The sequence below is a fragment of the Peromyscus maniculatus genome, chromosome 2, assembly GCF_049852395.1.
Source record: "Peromyscus maniculatus bairdii isolate BWxNUB_F1_BW_parent chromosome 2, HU_Pman_BW_mat_3.1, whole genome shotgun sequence".
Lineage (NCBI taxonomy): Eukaryota > Metazoa > Chordata > Mammalia > Rodentia > Cricetidae > Peromyscus > Peromyscus maniculatus.
The window spans coordinates 49,663,913-49,684,092 of record NC_134853.1 but is presented as its reverse complement, the minus strand read 5'-3'; the positions used below and the strand labels follow the sequence as shown (position 1 = coordinate 49,684,092).

Genomic DNA, 20,180 nt, shown 5'->3' with positions numbered 1-20,180 from the left:
AATGTATGAATCATAATTTTAAGTGATACTTTAACAGTTAATATAAATAGTTTAACAGACTTGTCAAAAATTGATGTCCTGGAAAATACTTTTGTATTGCATAAAATCATGTAAGAATCAGAAATCATAAGTGTATTTTTAATTTTTGCTTCAAGAAAGGTTGCAAGAACTAGCCTGATTCTTAATATTGAGGAAAATAATAGTTACAGCATTTAGAATTCTAGCTGGGGACACTTATTTCTGTTCTATAGGATCCCCTGTGCTGGCTTAATTGCACTGTCAAAACCTACATGCTTTTGAACTTTAATTTTCTCATTTCAAATAAAAGGAATCTGTCTTCTGTCTTTTTTGATCATATGCCACAAATGTAAACTAAGATATTTATTTTGCTATTGAGTCTTTGTAGCTTTATGAAGAATTTAAGGTTAATTCAATAATGGTGCTGTAAGTCCCATAGAATTTAAATAATCAAGCAGGAGAATCTTGGTTTTTTGCTTCAAAACAATAGACCCACCATTAGAATTATATTTTACTCAGTGTCAGGAGTGATGCCTAATCATCAACTAAAAAGGCTATGAACTAGATCTCTGCTTCTTGAGTTTTCTGGTCTCTTTACTTTGGTTTGGTGGATTTTACATCTATTTTTTGGGTGATATTATTTGTATATAAAAATTGCACCAGAAATAATCAAACATTTTAGGAAAACATATTTTAGAATAACAGTAATAAAGCTATTGCATGCTAAAATGGATTCTGTATTTCATTAAAAATAACTAAACAAAGAAATAGAATGTTTAATGCTTTTGAGATCTTTTAATATCTAAAAATAATGGCTAATGGTCAATCCCTTTATGTGTGAATTCATTGTGTATGCTACAACGCTTTATGATTGAAATACTTGGGCTTCAGCCTCACATAAGCAGTTGTCATTACAGACAATGTAGCTACTGGGTTTTTTGTTTGTTTGCTTGCTTTATTGAAAAGAAAATTTCCATATAATATATTCTGATCATGCTTTTCCTCTCTCCCAACCCTTCTCAGATCCTCCCCACCTCCCCAACACCAACTGCCTCAGAGCCTTTTCTTTTTGTTTTATTAAAAAATCAAACAAACAAACCAGAAACAAATGGACAAATAAAAACAAGAAACATACACACAAAAACATAAATCAAAATATACAAGCAAAAAAACAATAAGACAAAAAAAGTTCAAAGAAAACAATTTGAGTAAAAAAAAAATCTACAAAAGTACCATGGAGTACATTGTTTTTTGGCCAGCTACTACTAAGCAAGGGGCTTTCCCTGATGTGGGTTTAATATAATCAGTGAGATTCCAATTGGAAAAAACAAAACAAAACAAGTTTTGTTTTGGAAGTGGCTATCTATCAATTGCAGATCGCTTTTTGGTTAAGGATAGAAGCCACATCCAGTTCTCCTTTTCAGTGCTGTGACCCCATCTATCTGAACCTGTGTAGGCCCTGTGCATTCTGGGGGGCTGTTTTCTTCTTTTTGGCACTTCACAAAAACCTAAAAAAAAAATGAAGGTTACAATATAAAATTTGATAGCAGAGCAAAAAAATGCTCATACTTTCTAACATTATAATCCACTAGGTTACAATGATCATTTTATTTATTTATTTATTTTGTGTGTGGGAGAAAGAGTGAGGGGGGATGGTATAAAGGAGAGGAAGGGGAGAGAGAGAGAGAGTAAGGGAGGGAGAGAGTAAGGGAGGGAGGAAGAGTTGGAGAGGTGCTCTGGTTTCTCCCACTTTCTCTTGCTGTATAGTCTAGGCTGTCCTTGAATTCAAGATTCTCCTGCTTCAGCTTCCCAAGTGCTTGGACTGTTGGCATGTATTGCCATACCCAGCAATTTTTGTGTACTTAAAATGAATACTTTTTCTGTGCATGATTTTTAACATTAGACACTGGTCATTTGGACAACACTGTTTCACTGAGTTTTTCAGAGTTTTGGAATAACGACCACATTTACTGATGTCAACAACAATTCCATCTGAAAACAATCTTAAGTTCCACAAAAGTGCATTTCACTGGAATCAAGTGCTGTCAGTTGTTTTTGTTGATAGCCAGTCCAATCCTTTCATAAAATACTTGCCAAAGGCCCACAGCCAAATTTCCAGATTTCTGGTCATTCCTAACATATTAGCACAGTCTGTCAAAGACTGTTTTGGTCAGGCAGGTTTTCAGGCTGTGCAAGTGTGCCATGCCCATTCAAGAACCATCACACCAGAGGAAAAACAGCAACTGTTTTCTTGACTGTCTGTATCTTCACATGGTTAGTCAAAGTGCCCTGTCATTTTCCCTGTCTCATAAATACACACTAAAGGGAAATCTCTGAAGTCATTGAACTATTCATTTTTTTCATTTTTTCATAGTGATTCTATTGAGGTAGACAGACAGGAAGAGAGAGAGGGAGAAGGAGAGGGGGAGAGAGAGAGAGAGAGAGAGAGAGAGAGAGAGAGAGAGAGAGAGAAAGGAAAGAAGAAAGAAAGAGAAAGGAAGGAAGGAAGGAAGGAAGGAAGGAAGGAAGGAAGGAAGGAAGGAAGGAAGGAAGGAAGGAAGGAAGGAAGACATGAAACAACCACTAACAAGCGTCTGGAGCTAAGTGGCAGATGCTGTGGGATGTTCTGTATGTCCTGTGGGAGCCCTTCTTGGGTTCTTTGTGGCGTTACCCAGCAGGTCCGCATAGAGGATGATTAGGACCATGGGCCTGAGTGCAGGTGTCTGAGATGGTCTGCACTTGGCTGTGCTGGGGGATGGTCTGTATGTCAAGTTGTTCTGATTGATCAATAAATAAAACCTGATCGGCTGTGGCTAGGCAGGAAGGATAGGCGGGACTAACAGAGAGGAGAAATAAAAGGACAGGAAGGCAGAAGGACTGACAGCAGCCGCCGCCATGACCAGTAGCATGTGAAGATGCCGGTGGGCCACCAGTCACGTGGCAAGGTATAGATTTATGGAAATGGACTAATTTAAGCTATAAGAACAGTTAGCAAGAAGCCTGCCACGGCCATACAGTTTGTAAGCAATATAAGTCTCTGTGTTTACTTGGTTGGGTCTGAGCGGCTGTGGGACTGGTGGGTGACAAAGATTTGTCCTGACTGTGGGCAAGGCAGAAAAACTCAAGCTACAGGCAGAAGTTTGCATAACCTTTTATCTTGCTATCAATGTAGCTGTGAACATTGAGAGATGAAGAAGTGACGTTTCAGTGTTGTGACAGCAATGTTAACGCTGGTATCTAAATTATCCATGGACAACACTTCATAAACTCCTGCTCAAAATGTAGGTTGTGAATTGCTGAAATTGGTCTAGAACTTATTTGAGGGCTAGGATCTTTGTTCTGTTAACTTATGTTTAAAGTGCTGAAAACAGGCAACCTATGATGTCAGCAAAAAATACTCAACAAGGAAGTCAGAAGGAAAGCCTGGATGTCTGAAGTCCAGTCCTCCTCTCTTCCATCAACCCCCTAAAACAGACTACATGAGAATAACCCTGTCATTTCAGTTTTTATTCTCTTCAGAATAATCATGCATACATTGGAGGCTATAAGAAAGACATTTTTTTTTGAATAAGTCCTCAAACTGCTCATTTTCCTGTAATCAGCTTTCTTAGAAACACCACATTCTACTTATCATTAGCGACAAGGGAGGCAGAGAGAGACTGGCCTTTTGTTCATGTGTCGGTAAAAATTAGTTCTTATACTAAGGAGAAACAAGAAATGTCTCTGCTCTGGCTGGAACTGTAAGCTGGTGCTATGTAGCACACAATGTAGATGCAAGCTGTTGTGTAGTGTGATGGATAGAGATGCTCTTTGCTCCTGTATGGAGAGAACAATTATTTGACCTGGCACTGAACTTAGTACCTCACCAACAGCCTGCATCCTCGTGAAGAATGTGTGTGGTGCTTCTGTGATCTTCCCAGGACCAGGCGATGGAAATTTGTATGTATAGTGCATCGGATGTGATTGAGCCACACTGATGACTAACCATTTCAGGCTGAACTGGGAGCACCACAGCCTCTTTAAGTTCCTGAATCTTATCCCAATTATATTTCATTTAATAACACTCAGTGAAATATCTGGTGGCAGGGGAAATGAAACTACATGCTTTTATGGGATCATTCATCAAGAACTAATTGAAGCTTTCATACAGTTTAGTGCTGATAAAACAGTGTAACAATAAACAATAACAAAATTCACTGGAGAAGGATTTGTTTTGCCGTGAGGAAAATGGTTCTGTTTCATCCTGGGATTCCCGGTTAAAAGAGTCTCCAATTTACAAAGGGATAAGTGCAGGCTCCTCTGCATAATGCCAGGGTGGGAGCTGTGTCAAATGCATTAGTGTTGCTCCAATGGAGCCATTCTAGTCCTAAGTATCTGCTATTGTGTGGGACTCTGGCAGGAGGCTGCCGGACCAATAGGATTTTTAAAACTTTCTTTTTGCTGCTTATTATTATTGTGCTGGAAGCAGCTAGCTCCTCCATAGTTACTTCTGGAAATTTAGAACTATCTTAAAGTATACTTTTAAAAATTTCACATTTTTTTAAAAGTAGCTTTAAAGCACCTCTTTGAAAGAATGTTTCCATGCAAGAAGTTCACTGGCTTTGTTTCATTGGCAGACCAGTTTTCCAATGTAGAATTTGGACCTTGAAGTAAAACCATAAAAAGCAGAGAATATATTTGTTACGGATTCTTAGGAGGAAATGATAGCAAATGAAATAGATAGGAAAGGTACTTCTATCTGTGGGAAAATTGAGCATTCTTTAAAAGAGCAATGAGGATTTATATGGAATACATAGTAGCAATCACTTTGTTATAGCTACAGTATTTACTTGGTAACTACCCTGTCTTTTATGTAACAACCACAAATTTTGTTGGGAAAACATACTACCTAGACTCAACTTACCTTGAAAGAGTAGGCTATGGGACCTTCCATTATTGTTTTGTAAATACTGTGATAACCTTGGATATATAGTGTATATATATGATCATCATATAACAAGTCCCATAAAATAAGAAACAAATGATATCGATTAGTAATTTTAGGTCCTACCTTCAAAATAAGAAACTCTGATAATAGAGATACCATCAGATATAATTTCATGCTGCAAATTTTTGTGTAAATTTACTTTGCATTATGAAAGGCAATTTTTGCAAAGATTCTTTAAACAGTGGCTTTCTAGAAATCTTAATACATCTTAAATAAACTACTGACAGGCTTACATTATTCTCTAGAATGAGAACAATTTAGAGAAAGCCAAGTCAAATTAATGCTTTGTTTACTTAGTTGCCAGTCGGTTCAGTTAATTTGCAGCACATTTAATGAGTGAAGAATACCTTCCTATGGTGACATCTAAGAGGTACTCATACAATACATATGTTTGAGTTGAAAATGATGATAAAAGGCTTATAATAGTTTTCCTGAGATAGGTCATATTTGACTTTCTATTTAGATTTATCAAGCAGTAGAATTTTATCGCAAAGTTTCTGAAAATGGGTGCAATAATAGGTTAGCTTAGATCAATTAAATACAGAGTTGTAAAGCTTTCACTTACATTCTTAAACATATGAGGCAGCTTCTATCCCAGGGTTTCTCTCTGTGTCTGGATAGTGTTACATCAATGTGACTTAAGCTAAAGTCTGAGAGGCGGGAACCTCAATTAAGAAAATCCCTCTATGCCATCAGGTTGGAGGTAAGCCTGTAGAACACTTTTTAAATTATTGATTGATGGAGGTGGGCCCAGCCCATTGTATGTAATGCCATCCTTGGGATGGTTGTCCTGGGTTCTGTAAGAAAGTAAGCAGAACAATCTATGGGGAGCAAGTCAGGAAATAGCACCCCTCCATGTCTTCCACCTCCAGTTTCCTACTCTGAATTCCGGTCCTGACTGCCCTTGATAATTAACAATGACATGGAGGTGGAAGCTAAAAATCTCTTTCCTGCTCAACTTGCTTTTTGGTCATGGTGTTTCATTGTAGGAATAGAAACCCTACTACTTTCTTTCTTTTCTTCCTTCCTTCCTTCCTTCCTTCCTTCCTTCCTTCCTTCCTTCCTTCCTTCCTTCTTCCTTCCTTCCTTTCTTTTTTTCTTTTTTTTTTTTTTTTGGTTTTTCGAGACAAAGTTTCTCTTTGTAGTTTTGATGCCTGTCCTGGATCTCGCTCTGTAGACCAGGCTGGCCACCAACTCACAGTGGTGGGATTAAAGGAATGAACCACCACTCCCCGGCCCTAAGACACTCTGTATACACATTCTTTCTTAGTATTTCTGCAAGGCTCATTCATTCATAATTTTCTGGCCTTGATCATGTGCCACTCAGTGAGAATATGGCCAACTAATTTTGTGCTGCCAATATCCCGCATCACCTTTTCATACTTCAGTTGTCACAAACACGGTTCTTCAAGAAGTATTTCCCGTCATCTAGCCCTTGAGTTTTGCCTGTTTGATTTGTTTTCACTCTAGCTCTATTCACTAAAATTTAGGCTTGCTTAAGACAAGGAGAGTCTTTCCATTGGTAGGTCCCAGTATACAGTCCAGAGTCTGAAAGCTAATGATAGACTTTCAGCGACTTAGAGTACAGAACCAGAGTGGAATCCTTTCATACAAACTAACTGGGCAAGTTACTTAGTTTCTTAATTCTTGCCTTGTATACATATGAAAAGCCATGCTTGTTCTGTTACATTCTGCAACAGCATGGGCAAAGGTCTTCTAAAGAAACACCTTCCAATGAAACATAAAGTTACCATCAAACTACTCAAATATGATACTAGATGTTGTTTTGTCTGGGTTATCTGATTCATAGGGCAACCTTAAGGTACTGGCCTTATTGAACAAACTAAAGCTTCTGGTGTATTGCCATTAGATAACCTATAGGGAGTTGTCAGTTACTTTTGTGGTCACCCAAATCAAGCAAGCAGAAAGGGTAGTGAAATAATTCATTATACATGTCAGCTGGGCTAGGCTATGGTAAGCATATGTTTGATAAAATACTAGTCTCAATACTATTGGTTTACAAATGTGGCTAACATTTATCATAATGTAACTTTAAGTAAATAAAATTAATGTTGGTGAGGGGCATGGTGGACTTCTCAATTAGTTCATAGCCATAAGAACAGAAAACTGAACTATCCTGGAAATGTAGTATTTGCCTGAAGACTGTAAAATAGAAATCTTATCTGAATTTTGGTCCTTCCATCTTCTCCTATGAATGACTTAACATTTCCCACACTCCTTTGAGCCAATCCCTTAACATAAATATTTCTCTTTGTCTAAATATATTCTATGGGCCCTGGTTGCTAAGGGTAATATAATTCCTGATTTGGAGAATATTTTAGAGATTAATAAAACATCATGTGTTAATTTCTTATTACAGTGCTTATAGACAATGGGTCCTGATGGAATGATCATTATTTCCATAGGAAGGAAGGCCTTCTGAGTTGTATTTGCCAGAGGAATTCGACCCTCAGCTAGCTTATGATAGCATTCACCAAACACTTTGTTTGTTGACTGACTTGACAAGCCATATAATTAAAAGTTTAATTAACAAGAAATGTGGTCAAAAATAACAGAGTAAGAAATATTTTTTATGTAGCTATAGAATCCCAGTACTTCGGAAGGTCATGAATTTTTCTTCTAAGAGCCTGAGATTAAAATTCCATGCTTGTTTTAGCTGATACATGTTATTTTTTTTAAAATGAGATAATAGCTCTTTCCCCAGAGGCTTTAGTAAAATGAGCTATGTAAAGCAGCCAGGACTCGGCATCTCTCTTCTTGCTCCTGGTGTACCTACAGCAGAGCACTATCAGACTTTCTGATTTTGTCCATTTTGACCAGAATTTAAATGTTAAATTATGTCACTTTCTATTGCTATAATTGGAGACACCAACTCATTTCATTTTCCCCTTAGTTGAATGAAATGCCCTCAAAACTGTATAAAGTACATACTAGTTTTCAAGTAGTCTCAGATTGACTAAGACCTTGTTTGGAAATATAGATTTTCTTTGCCTAATAGCAGGACACAGAGTTAAAGCCACTCATTCCTCCCTCTATACAGGCATAGTAGATGTATGGTGGAATGCATCCCCAGTCCAAGGATTCCAGGAGGCATTTCTCTTGAAAGCTCTTAGTTATCCTGACCCAGTAGGGACTAAGGCAGTAGAATGATGCCGAGGTGTTTTGTTACTTTCAGAGATGCGTGCAGACTTGGCACTTTAAAGAGTAAAAGGAAGTCAGAGTTATCAGTATTATGATATTTTTTTTTTTGAGACAGGGTTTCTCTGTGTAGCTTTGCGCCTTTCCTAGAACTCACTTGGTAGCCCAGGCTGGCCTCAAACTCACAGAGATCCGCCTGCCTCTGCCTCCTGAGTGCTGGGATTAAAGGCGTGCGCCACCACCGCCCGTCTAGTATTATGATATTTGTATTGATGTAAATTTTATTATCAGTAACTTTGACAAATGAAATTTATTTATCCTTAGAAACATCACTTAATTTGAAATAATTTAACAGAATGTAGATCTTATATAAAAGTATCTTCTGCAGACATTATAAGGGTAACAGGGAGGGAAAGGCTGTTTTTGTACAGGAGGGAGCATATCAGTTTTATCACAATATTATTTCTTGAGATCTTTATAAGACACCTTAAACAACACCTTGAAAATCGGATTTGGTGCTGTGTAATGAAAGAAATATATTTAATCTAGCTTATCCCCAAGATAAATGTATGGATTTGTCCGATGTTGGTAGGAAATAATGATAATAATTTTTGAAACAGAGAGCCTGCAGTCAAGCATGCAGAAACTGGTTGTCAGGTCACTTCCCTGCCAGAACATGCCTGGAGCTGGGTCAGGAAGGAAGGATAAGTCTGGGATATGGTCTGGCAGGAGCAGATAGAAGCACAAAGTCAGGACATAAAAACTTGCTAGAGCACTTAGGCTTAGAAGCAGTGAGACCTAGGATGAGCCCAGAGCCATACTCATTAAGATGAGGTCATGGCTGGGGAGGAAGGTGGAAGTTGAAACAGCACTCAGGTTGAACTTGACGATGTTGGAAAGACAGGCTCCTGGAAGCTAATGGTAGACCAAGGCCAGAGGCCAAACAGTATTTTGGTTTTGTTTTTTGTTTTTTGTTTTTTTTAACCGATAATACCTTTATCTGTTTTTTGGTTAGAAGTATTATAAACATTTAAAAATATTTAGATAATATTTAAAATGGTTAAGGTGAAAATATAAAATATAATCTTAAATTCCATATATTTGATAAACACAATTTCAAGTAGGTTTTTTTCCCTCTGTCTTCTATACACCATGTATCCTTTGATCACTAAAATTATATTATAATTTTTTAGTTATAAAAATAGGAATATATACAACTCAAAAATTCATCTTTAAATACAGGTAAATAAATGAAGCTATAAATTTTGTTACAATTGGGGCTATGCCAAGGAGGATATGAGGACATATGAATTGATACTATCAGCTTGGGGAAATTCTACCCTCTAGGAATCTTTTGTGGTTTATCTCAATAGTCAATGTGAGTTCTGGAATTGCATGGGGGAATGGATCTTTCCTATGTGAGATTATTATTAGTAGGTTATTGGTGAAATTATTAAGGTCACTCCACATAGTTAAAAGGGAAGTTTATTTAGTGGCATAACTTACAAGTGAAGGGATAGGTAGGTTGCAGGGTCTGGGAAAGGTGTGTCGCAGTCCAGCGGTGTTCTCTGAGAACTCTGCTTGGTCTACCTCCAGCATCCAGGGTCCAGGTACTAAGACAGCCGGCACATCTGGATCTCAGGTCTTCAGGGTCCTCTCTTGACCCCGCCTTGTAGGCGTGACAGTTACCGAAGCCTCAATGGGGGTTGGAAATTCCAGATTAAGGTTGGAATGGCTACCTACTACAGTAGGTTTATTCAGATGTAAGTACCTGATCACTGTGGTTGAAACTAGTTCCTGGGATGGGATCCTGGACTACAGGAAAAAGAAAAAAAAGTGTGTTTAGCATAAGAATGTCAGTGTTCTTATCATGTGACTACCTGTTTCCTACTATGGTGGACTGTGAACTGTGAGCCAAAATAAGCCCTTTCTCACTGAAATTGTCCTATTCAGAGTATTTGCTCACAGACATGAGACAAGTAAATAAAACAGAGGCCTAGCAAAGGTGTTAGCAATGAAAAGTGACCAGGGATGCTATGGGGCTTGAGAGGGAGTATAACAATTTGATGTTACTGGTCATCAATATTTGTCTATAGCACGAATCCTAATTGGTCTTAATAAAAACCCAGAGTCAGATAACAGGATGAAAGCTGAAAGATCAGAGAAACAGAGCAGCTAGCCAGTAGAGTTCTGATTTCTATCAAATCTTCAGCCTGAAAGACCGAGCTCCTTTCTCCTCCCACCTTATATTCCTTTCTCCACCCAGACGTATCACTTCCTGTCTCACCTCTCTAGTGCTGGGATTAAAGGTATGTGTGCCTCCCAAGTCCTGGGAGCAAAGACATGAGATCCCAAGTGCTGAGATTAAAGGTGTGTGCCACCACTGCCTGGCCTCTATGGCTAACTAGTAGCTGGCTTTGCTCTCTGATCTTCAAGCAAGCTTTATTTGTTAGATTATACACAAAATATCACCACATTTGTCTTTGGTTTTATGATGTGCCAGGGAAGAAAGAGTTAACAGGTATGGTCCAGAATAATTGTCATCAGAGAAAGAATGAGGAAACTCTACATGACTAATATTTTTTTTATAGAAATCAAAACATATTTATCTTGAGAAGACTTGTATGTTGTATCCAAAGAGAAATACAGAAACATCTTAGTAGGCATTTATGAATTCACTTATTTGCATTATCCATCCCTATGTTTTTCTTAGTCTGTATCTTGTCTGCCAGTGTTCTTTATATTGTAGCACCAGTATCAACCATATCACTGCTGTAGGATACAACTGAGCAGTATAGAATTCTGAATATCTGTAAGTTGAGGAGTTACACTCCACTGAGGCAGCTGGATTATCAGGAACATGTGTGTTACTTCCTGAGCCAGTGTATAGCCCAGGGACGATGTAGAGCAACAACCTAGAAGGAAAGAAAGTGACACCGAATCTCTAATGTAAGTAGGGAGGTTTGCTATTTCCTGTTGGTATGTTCCGTTTCATTTTTCCTGAGATACAAGGCTGTTTTTATCTCTATGTTCAGTGAAACATGTCATGTACTATAAAATTCCACTTAGTTGAGTTTCTGTCACATGCAACTTTCACAACTGTAACTGTCAGGACACAAGGTAAGTTTGAAATTTATGGAGCTCAGGAGAAAATAATGGAGGTTCCACATTGACATTTGAGCCCTGATGATGCATATGAGAAGTAAAAAGAATTTCTCAAGTCAGAAGGAGTAGTATTTGTTAGTAGAATACACTAGACTATTAAAGGTGACTCTTTATTTCACAAGAAACACATATTTACCATATATATATATTGTACATACAATAGTTTCAGAGATGCTAGATTTTTATGAAGGCAATTGTTATTAAATCCTTTTGTGTGTGGGTTCTTTATAACAAGAACCAATGCATAGATTTTATGTGGAATGATTTGTTCTTCTCTTTCAAATATTTCAAATGCATGTTACGTATGAAATAAGTTGTGATAGAATGGAAATTTTCTTTTGTTTCTTTGGTTGTTCTTTCATGTGAGCAGTCTAAAAATAGTTTTGAAATGACAGTTTTATAGTCATGTTATTTCTATTACCTGTCTGTTGTTGTATACCCCTGCCAATACATTATTGTAACAGTAATATTGAAAAGCAATATTGGGGTTATAACCAGTCATGGCAAGGAAGGCCTGAGGTTACTGTCACATTGTATCAAGTCACGAAGCAGAGAGTTGCTGATGCTCAGCTTGCCTCCTCCCCCGGGCTGTAACCTATGGGATGGTCCTGCTCACATTTAGGGTGGATCCTACCTCAATTAACCTAATCTAGCTGCTGTCTCCTAGGCAATCCCAGCTCTTTGCTTCTAGGACTGTTCTAGGACCTGACAATGATGATCTATCTGTATTGACTACCACATGAGCCTTCTTTTTGCATTCTTTCAATATTCCCTGTCCTGCTTTTTTTCATCCCTATATCAGGAATAGATCACAGAGTACAAGCTATATAAAGATACATGATCATATATTGACACTGCATACATATCTATATACACATTTTGTTACATATGCATACTTACAAATCCACCTAATTTATAAAGACATATTTCATTAACATATTATAATGCTATATTGTTGATGTACCATAGCTTTTCACATGTAATTATTAGATCTAATGCCTTTCCAATGTTATTATTAGGTCTTGTCAATATGATAATAAAATTTTGTATTTTAGTTGGTTTTGATTTATTTGATGTTATGTATCAGATCAGGTTTCAATAAGGTTTTACCATTTTCTGTCTTTCTATTACAGTTCCTGTCTTTTGTGTCATTGATTTTTTCATTAAAGTATTATTTTTATTAACTGCTGAATATTTTCTACATCCTAATGTACTGTTTTCTAAGTAGTTAAAACTAATTTCTATCAAGTTAGTCCTTTTAGTATTTAATTTGCAGGTTTTATGTTGTTTTAGAAGAGTTGTTTATTTTATTTTTATAAGACCTGCACAATATTAAGCCACCACAACTCCCAAAGAAGGACAGGGGAGAGGTTCAAGGTGTCTCTTGCTGAGGAAGTATTGGTTGTTGATGGCTGCTGGGAGGAGAGTTGGTTTGTTCAATGGATTCTTTCCTTGGAATGCCACCGTGCTCGAGTGGTCCTCCTTCAGATGCATACAGACAGTACTAAGCGAACTCGGTGAGTTTGAAAATAAATACATGAAGTTGGGAGGGGAAGTCCTGGGGAGATGGAGAGAGATTTCAGGGAAGGGAAGGAGAGCTGTATTTGATTAAAACATATACCACACTTGATGTATGTATAAAGATTATCAAAAATATGAACTCTACATTTTTCATTTACCTAAACTTGTTTAGTGTTTAGCAAATAAAATTTGATATTATTTGGTAACATATTCTCTCATGTATGGCAAACTACTTTCATTTGCTTTTTGGTGAGGGCTTTTTTTAATATATAAATAGCTTGCAAGATTTTGTTTGTTATCTTATCCTTATGAATTGCTATTATATAAAAAAGAGATCAGGTTAACTTCATTTCACTCTGTCATTTTATTTTTATTCATTAAAAATTAAACTAGTATTACCCACTCTTGGTTTCCTTTTAAACATTATACCCACAATTATAGCTGCATGTATGTGTTTCCAGAAACTGAAGAGTAGATAGTGAGTCTATATACTAGACAGATTCTTTTCAATGAGGACATGTGCTTAATCAAAACATGTTTTCATCTCCTAGATCTCAAGAAAGGGTCTTATGCAGGTGTCTGACTGCTGTGAATATAGAAGTTTAAAGCTACCTATTAACATAAGCACTCTGAGGAATTTATCCAGCCAATACCACTCTTTGGACTTAAGGACATTAGATAAAAAGAGTTTGGATGCTGAAAGATTTGAAAATGCAGGTAAAGTGCTCCTACAGTAAGGTGTGAGGCTAATATAGGAGATTGCCTAGAAGCCTTTTGGGCAAGCTGATCTGATTTACATGTATTTAAGAGCAAGGTTTGTCTAACAAGGTAGTCACTGAGAAACAGCACCCTGATATAATGTACTCTGATATTATGACCCTTGTATACACACACACACACACACACACACACACACACACACACACACACACACACACACCACTGGGGAGGTGGAGGTGGGAGAGTGATAGGGAGGTAGGAGGGAGGGAGAGAGAGAGGGAGGGAGGAATAAGAAATGGGAAGGTGCACGTGATCCTAGTAAGGACAGATTAAGAAGTGGCTGTACTGGCGCATTCATGCCCTCAGTCCTCTTCTTGATTTCCAGCACTTAGCCCCAATGGCAGCCATTTCCCATTAGTACACATGTCTCCTTCTTCTCCACACTCAGTCTTGATCTATTTTCCTGGGCCCTGGCATACTGAAGTGGCTATGTGCTTGTGCTGGTGCCTATTTCCACTACTTTCCTAGATAATCTCCACTAATCCTTGAGTTTCAAAACATTGTATATGTCATTGATTCCATATTTATATTTTGAGCTATGACTTCTCTATCTGAACTTTCCATTTAAGCCTTTGAATATCTCTCATAAATACCTGAAACTTCCTACATTTAAATGAAAGTTCTGTGTTTTGTCAGCTGACTTCTTTATCTTTCTCCCTAATGTGACCAATCTCAAGTTGCAGGGTTTTATAGGGAACTAACTACCAGTCATCCATGTTTCAATCTAGAAGCTAAGGATCTTATCCCTGTATTTTCCTAATATATACTCAACAGTCAAAATGATGTGTTAAGATGGATTGTGCCCTTTATGTTACTGTTATGTTCTGTCCAGAGTGTCTTTTCTTTTGTAATAGCATTGCAAGAGTTTACTGGATCTTAATTTACCCACAGTCCTTGTGTGTTCCTACATCTCCTTCTCCAAGCTCATCTTATCCCTTTCTAACACTCAGTCTATATGCTTTGAACACATTCTTTGGTCTGCTCAGTACTTGTACTCAGGAAACCCCAATTCAATGTAGTTTACAGAATTCTCCAAACATTCTACTTACGTTTCTGCTTTCTGCAAAGGGAAGTACAACACATGATCAACGAAAACTTGATAACAACTTTTCTGCCAAATTAAGGCTGCCTTCCGAACTAACAATTCAGACTGAGTGTGGTGGTGTATGCCTTTGATCCTAGCAACAGGTGTGAGGAGGTTCAAGGCAAGGCTTTATTCTATAGCAATTCAAGGGCAGCCTGGGCTACATGAGAACTTGTTTATAAGAGGAAACAACGCAAAACAGTCACTATGACACTAAACTAAAAAATGAAGGTGAGATGAATCCCAGGATAGTAAGTATGCAAATACATCATCCATGAGATAAAATAGAAGGGGGATTTTATGGCTTATTTTAATTGATTTCATTGAGTAAACTGTTTAATCTCTTCCTATCTTGGCAGCTACTAAGTGAATGGGGAGAGCTCAGAATCTAGACTCGACAGTATTCCTTTCTGTTTTAATAGCACCGTTTCAGGTGTGCTTTGCCTTATTAGCCCTAATACCCTACTGCTAGCACTCACATTAAATAAACACGAGTAGTTATTTGCATAACAAAATAGTGTGTGATTTTTAAACAAGGTTCTTTTTATATAATAAGCCTTCTTCCAAACTCACAAAATTGGGAATCAATTTGTAAGATGTTAATTATTCAACCTTCTAGGATCATAACTATTGTGGTTTTTTTATGAATTTAGTTTTCCTTTGAAAAACTAATGTTTCACTGCTTGCCATTTTTTTCCTAAAGAGAAACAGCAATTAGTGAGAAAAGATCACTTGACTGTAGCTCAGGAACTGATCGTGTTTATAGGGAATAAAGGCTTTACCACAATCTACTGCTTTTATGGAGGTGATCAGATATTCTGTTTTTTCTGTGTCTTCACACATTAGCCAAATCTGCTCATGTAGGCAGCTAAGAATAAAGATGACAGGTAGGCTAGAATATAATGAATTATGGTAATCCTAGCAAGAAATAAGAAAGCACATCTAAGAATGCTTCTGTCCCTGGGATAGTCAGGGAGATATGTTCTAGGAAGTCTGCTAGGATGATAACAAGATGACTTTGCATCCTGATTAATATGGACATCAAAAGCAAAGCTCAGAATCCAAAATCAGTTCAGTGTTTTGAGCCTTGGGGCATTATAAAGGATGTACTAGATGTTAGGTGGAAGAAATAGAAGAAATATAAAGACTGGTGTTAAGGAGATCCTAAAAGTAATAATTTACTCATTTACATTTTGCTTTAAAACATTGGATGCTATCCAAGCATGGACATAGAGAGACTCTTGAGTGTTGTACAGAGAGACATCATGAGGTTCCTGGAGATTTGGAATAGATCTGAGTGTCATCTGAATATTTGATGCAGAAATGCATTGGTTCTAAAGCCAAGGTTCATAACACATGGGGAAAGACAAATAAGAAACCATAAACACACATTTCACATATCAGTAAGCACATACATGTTAAAATCACCATTTTTATTGGAAATTGACTTTATGTTCATGAAGTTGCATGAAGTGTTTCCTATCAATACAAATACAAGCTGTCACTGAGAGGACACAGTCCTGCTTCCAAAACTTAAATTCCATAACAGAATATTGTATGATTGATTTATGAGTTATTATTACTCTTTATCGCTTTTTATTTTCATGAAAGCCCATAAAATTTTACCTGTTCATATTTTTGAGATTCTGTGATTAGGAAAATGATATTTATAGATCAGTGAAGGCTGCCATATTTAAAACTCTAGACCCTTATGGACCACATTCTGTCAAAAATTGTTAAAACAAAAAATCCTTCTTAAAATTATTATGCATTTAAGGTGTTCAGAAATGAAATTTTGTTTTTTGTATCAACAGCAGGATCTAAATTGTGACAGAATCATGAGTCCTGAAGATAGTGTTCACACAAAGTCACTCTCCGAGGATAAAGGTTTCTACAGCACAGTAGCACTCACTGGAGGCCAGATTTGACTGCCCTTCAGCACGTTACTTATTTACTAGTTGGCTTGATCTTGTTGACTGGATGATAGGAAGATGATTTGCATGAATTTCAAATGAACAGAAAAGTCTCTCTTTCTCTCTGTCCCTTTTGTCTGTGTCTTTGTCTCTCTGTGTGTCTCTCTCTGTTCCTATCTCAGGCTTCCTTCCAGCTGTCAGATACCACACTTCTTTCTCACATGCTCCAATAAAGGTGTTCTCAGATGGGTAATGGAGGACCTTGTGCACCAGTAATATAGACACTATTCAAAATGCAAGGCCAAATACAAGGTTTTCCTATTATCTTGAACTACGATGCTCAATTTGTCCTAACCCCAATGCTACCCATGCTTGACTTTCCTCAGCCAATACATTAAACTTTTAACAATGACTATGATTAACTGAACATTTTTCTTTCTTTTTTAATAAGTCCATGTTTCATTGAAACCCTCAGAGACCTCTGAAGTAGCACAATGCGGTATGTTATTTTAAGAATCTGCCTTACCACTACTTGTGTAATCTTAGATACTTCCTGCAAGTTATGCATTTATATTCGTAACATCCTGTTCAATGTGATTCATGATCATGTGTTTCATACATATTAACAAGCTTAGAATTCTACTGATTTCATTTATATTTTAAATTAGAAGTTCCATTCTGATTATGTACTTTATGAAAATGTTTATATGGTGTTACTTTAACCTGAAGAAATTGCAAGTGGTTGCTTAATAAATAACATTTTGGTGACCTGTCTTAATCGATTAGATACATTTTTGTATGAGACATAATTACAGAAAAGCTCACCAAGACTGCCCTGTTCACTGTAGTTGATTTCCAATTCATTGAGGGTGGGCTGATTTAGTGCTTCACTACTCTAATTTTGTGTAGCAAATGACTCATTGTGACATCACGTATTTTCTTGATTATTTTAGAATGCAGCAAAAGCATGTGTGATGACATGTACTAAAAATAGTTGTGCATATTCAAAGAAAATGGAGCATCTCTTGTGTGATATGATCTTAAACCCTTTGGATCAAATGTCTCACATTCAAGACTTTATCAAAAGCTGTAGCTGTAGTGTTTCAGGTCTGTACCAGACCCTTTCGCTTCACAATTCTCAACAGTTAAGATCATCATCTGATTTTACAATGATTATGCAATCTTACATGCCCTTTGAGGAATACGACACACGTGTTGTTTGGTTTAAACGTGGTTACATATTTGTTCATGCTGAAATGTTGAAAAAGTGTAGCATTATATTTAAATTTTGTATGAATAACAAGTTTAATAATGGCTTATGTTGATTTCATATAGGTTTAAGCTTCTGAACACAATTATAGGAATATTATTTAATATATTTTATCAATATATTTTTAAAATTCCTCAAACAGACAATCCAGTAATAGAATTATTTTATAGTGGCTATTCCCACATTATGTATGCTAAGAAACTATAAGTTATTTTATGTAATACTTAAAAGCATTTAAAGGACTTTTCAAACCATATACCTTTATGTAATATTTTATTGTTGCAATGAGGAAAATTTCTCTTCCATCTACATAAGTTCCATAGAGTATCTGAAGTAGAGATGCACACTATAGAGGAATTAGTTAAACAGCAAAGGGATTCTTGGTTGTATTGCTCCTTGTCTGCTATTTATCTATTCTGAAGATATTTTATTTAAAATATTCTGTGATTCTTTTTGAATTTTTTTTTGAGAATGTCATACATAGGTACTTACATCATTTTCACCCCTCCTGCTCTCCCATTCAGCTTTTCTGGTCACCCCAATCCTTCTCAAATGCATGACCTCTTTCTTAATGATTATTGCTATATTATATATAGGTATATATAATATACACATATAAACTTATATAATACATATATGTATATATCATATACATTACCATATATATTCTACCATTCCCATTTAGTGTTTCTCACATGTAAATGTGTATACATTTAGTACTAACCATTTGGGATTAGATGACCTATCAGTTGGCTCATCCCTGAAGAAAACTGGTCCTATTTCTCTCAGCAGCTATTGACTGCCTGTACACTTCATCTAGTAGTAGCTGAATTCATGTTTAACATTTCAAAATGTGAGTAACATAACCTCATACATCACATATCATCTTACTATGTATATTATGTGGAATACCATTTAACCTTTCTGTCAATTAGCTGTATCCTCCATTTTGATCCAAGAAGACACCCCTCTTCTAAAGAGTTGTTATCTTCATTTGTTTTTTCATTCCTGGGAAATTAAGTTCAAAACATGAAGTTCAAAAATGTATCAGAGCTATGCATTCAGCCACTGTTTTCATTAGTGGGTGAAATGTGGTTTGAGTGGTATCAAGTTCAGGAGATTTCTCAGTCTGTACTAACCTTAAACTGCCTGGCTTTTAGGAGATTAATTAAAAGGAGAGCCTGAGTTGATTGCCAGGAGTCAGATATAGGAACTGTTATTATGATGTAAAGTTCAATAAAATTTGTCAAATCAGAAAATATTAGATTATTATTCTTTATCAATATATGCAAAATGCTCAGAATAGCTGAGAATATATTCAGCTTTTTATGTTTTAAGATTAATTATATTTTTATTTATTTATTTATTTATTTATTTTATTTTATTTTTTATTTTACAACACCATTCAGTTCCACATAATAGCCACAGATTCCCATGCTCTCCCCCCCCCCCGCTCCCCTCCCCCTCCCCCTAGCTCACCCCCCCATTCCCACCTCCTCCAGATCAAGGTCTCCCCCGAGGACCAGGATCGACCTGATAGACTCAGTCCAATCAGGTCCAGTCCCCCCCTCCCAGACTGAGCCAAGTGTCCCTGCATAAGTCCCAGGATTCAAACAGCCAACTCATGCAACGAGCCCAGGACCTGGCACCACCGCCCAGCTGCCTCCCAAAGAGATCAAGCCAAATGACTGTCTCACCCATTCAGAGGGCCTGATCCAGTTGGGGGCCCCTCAGCCTTTGGTTCATAGTTCATGTGCTTCCATTCATTTGGTTATTTGTCCCTGTGCTTTATCCAACCTTGGCTTCAACAATTCTCGCTCATATAAACCCTCCTCTTTCTCACTAATTAGACTCCCAGCACTCCACCAGGGGCCCAGCCGTGGATGTCTGCATCCAGATTCCTCAGTCCTTGGATGGGGTTTATGGCACAACTATCAGGGTGTTTGGCCATCCCATCACCAGAGCAGGTCAGTCCCGGCCGTCTCTCGACTATTGCCAGCAGTCTTTTCCGGGGTGTCTTTGTGGATCTCCGTGGGCCTCCCTAGCTCTTTGCTTGGTGGTTAACAGCCCTTGTGGGTCTTTCAGAGGACCAGGGTTTCCTTCCCAGAATCCACATGCTGGCTCACAAACATTTGTGACTCAAGTTCCAGGGCACCAAATCTAATGCCTCTGACTTCCCCATGCATCAGGCACACACATGGTATATATAAATACAAGCAAGCAAAATTCTCATACATAAAATAATATAATTACCTTGCTCAACATCCCTAATCATCAGGGTAA

The 20,180-nt window shown here is 37.2% G+C and overlaps 1 long non-coding RNA gene across 1 annotated transcript in view; it reads left to right on the top strand.

Annotated features, from left to right (window-relative positions):
* LOC121827185 (uncharacterized) overlaps positions 1-19,915 on the top strand; it is a 243,293-nt gene extending 223,378 nt beyond the window's left edge. Inside the window, exons 3-4 of the long non-coding RNA XR_006069321.2 lie at positions 17,079-17,126; positions 19,748-19,915. This is a non-coding gene — a long non-coding RNA (uncharacterized LOC121827185). The remainder of the gene's footprint in view (positions 1-17,078; positions 17,127-19,747) is intronic.
* The last annotated feature ends 265 nt before the right edge of the window (positions 19,916-20,180 follow it).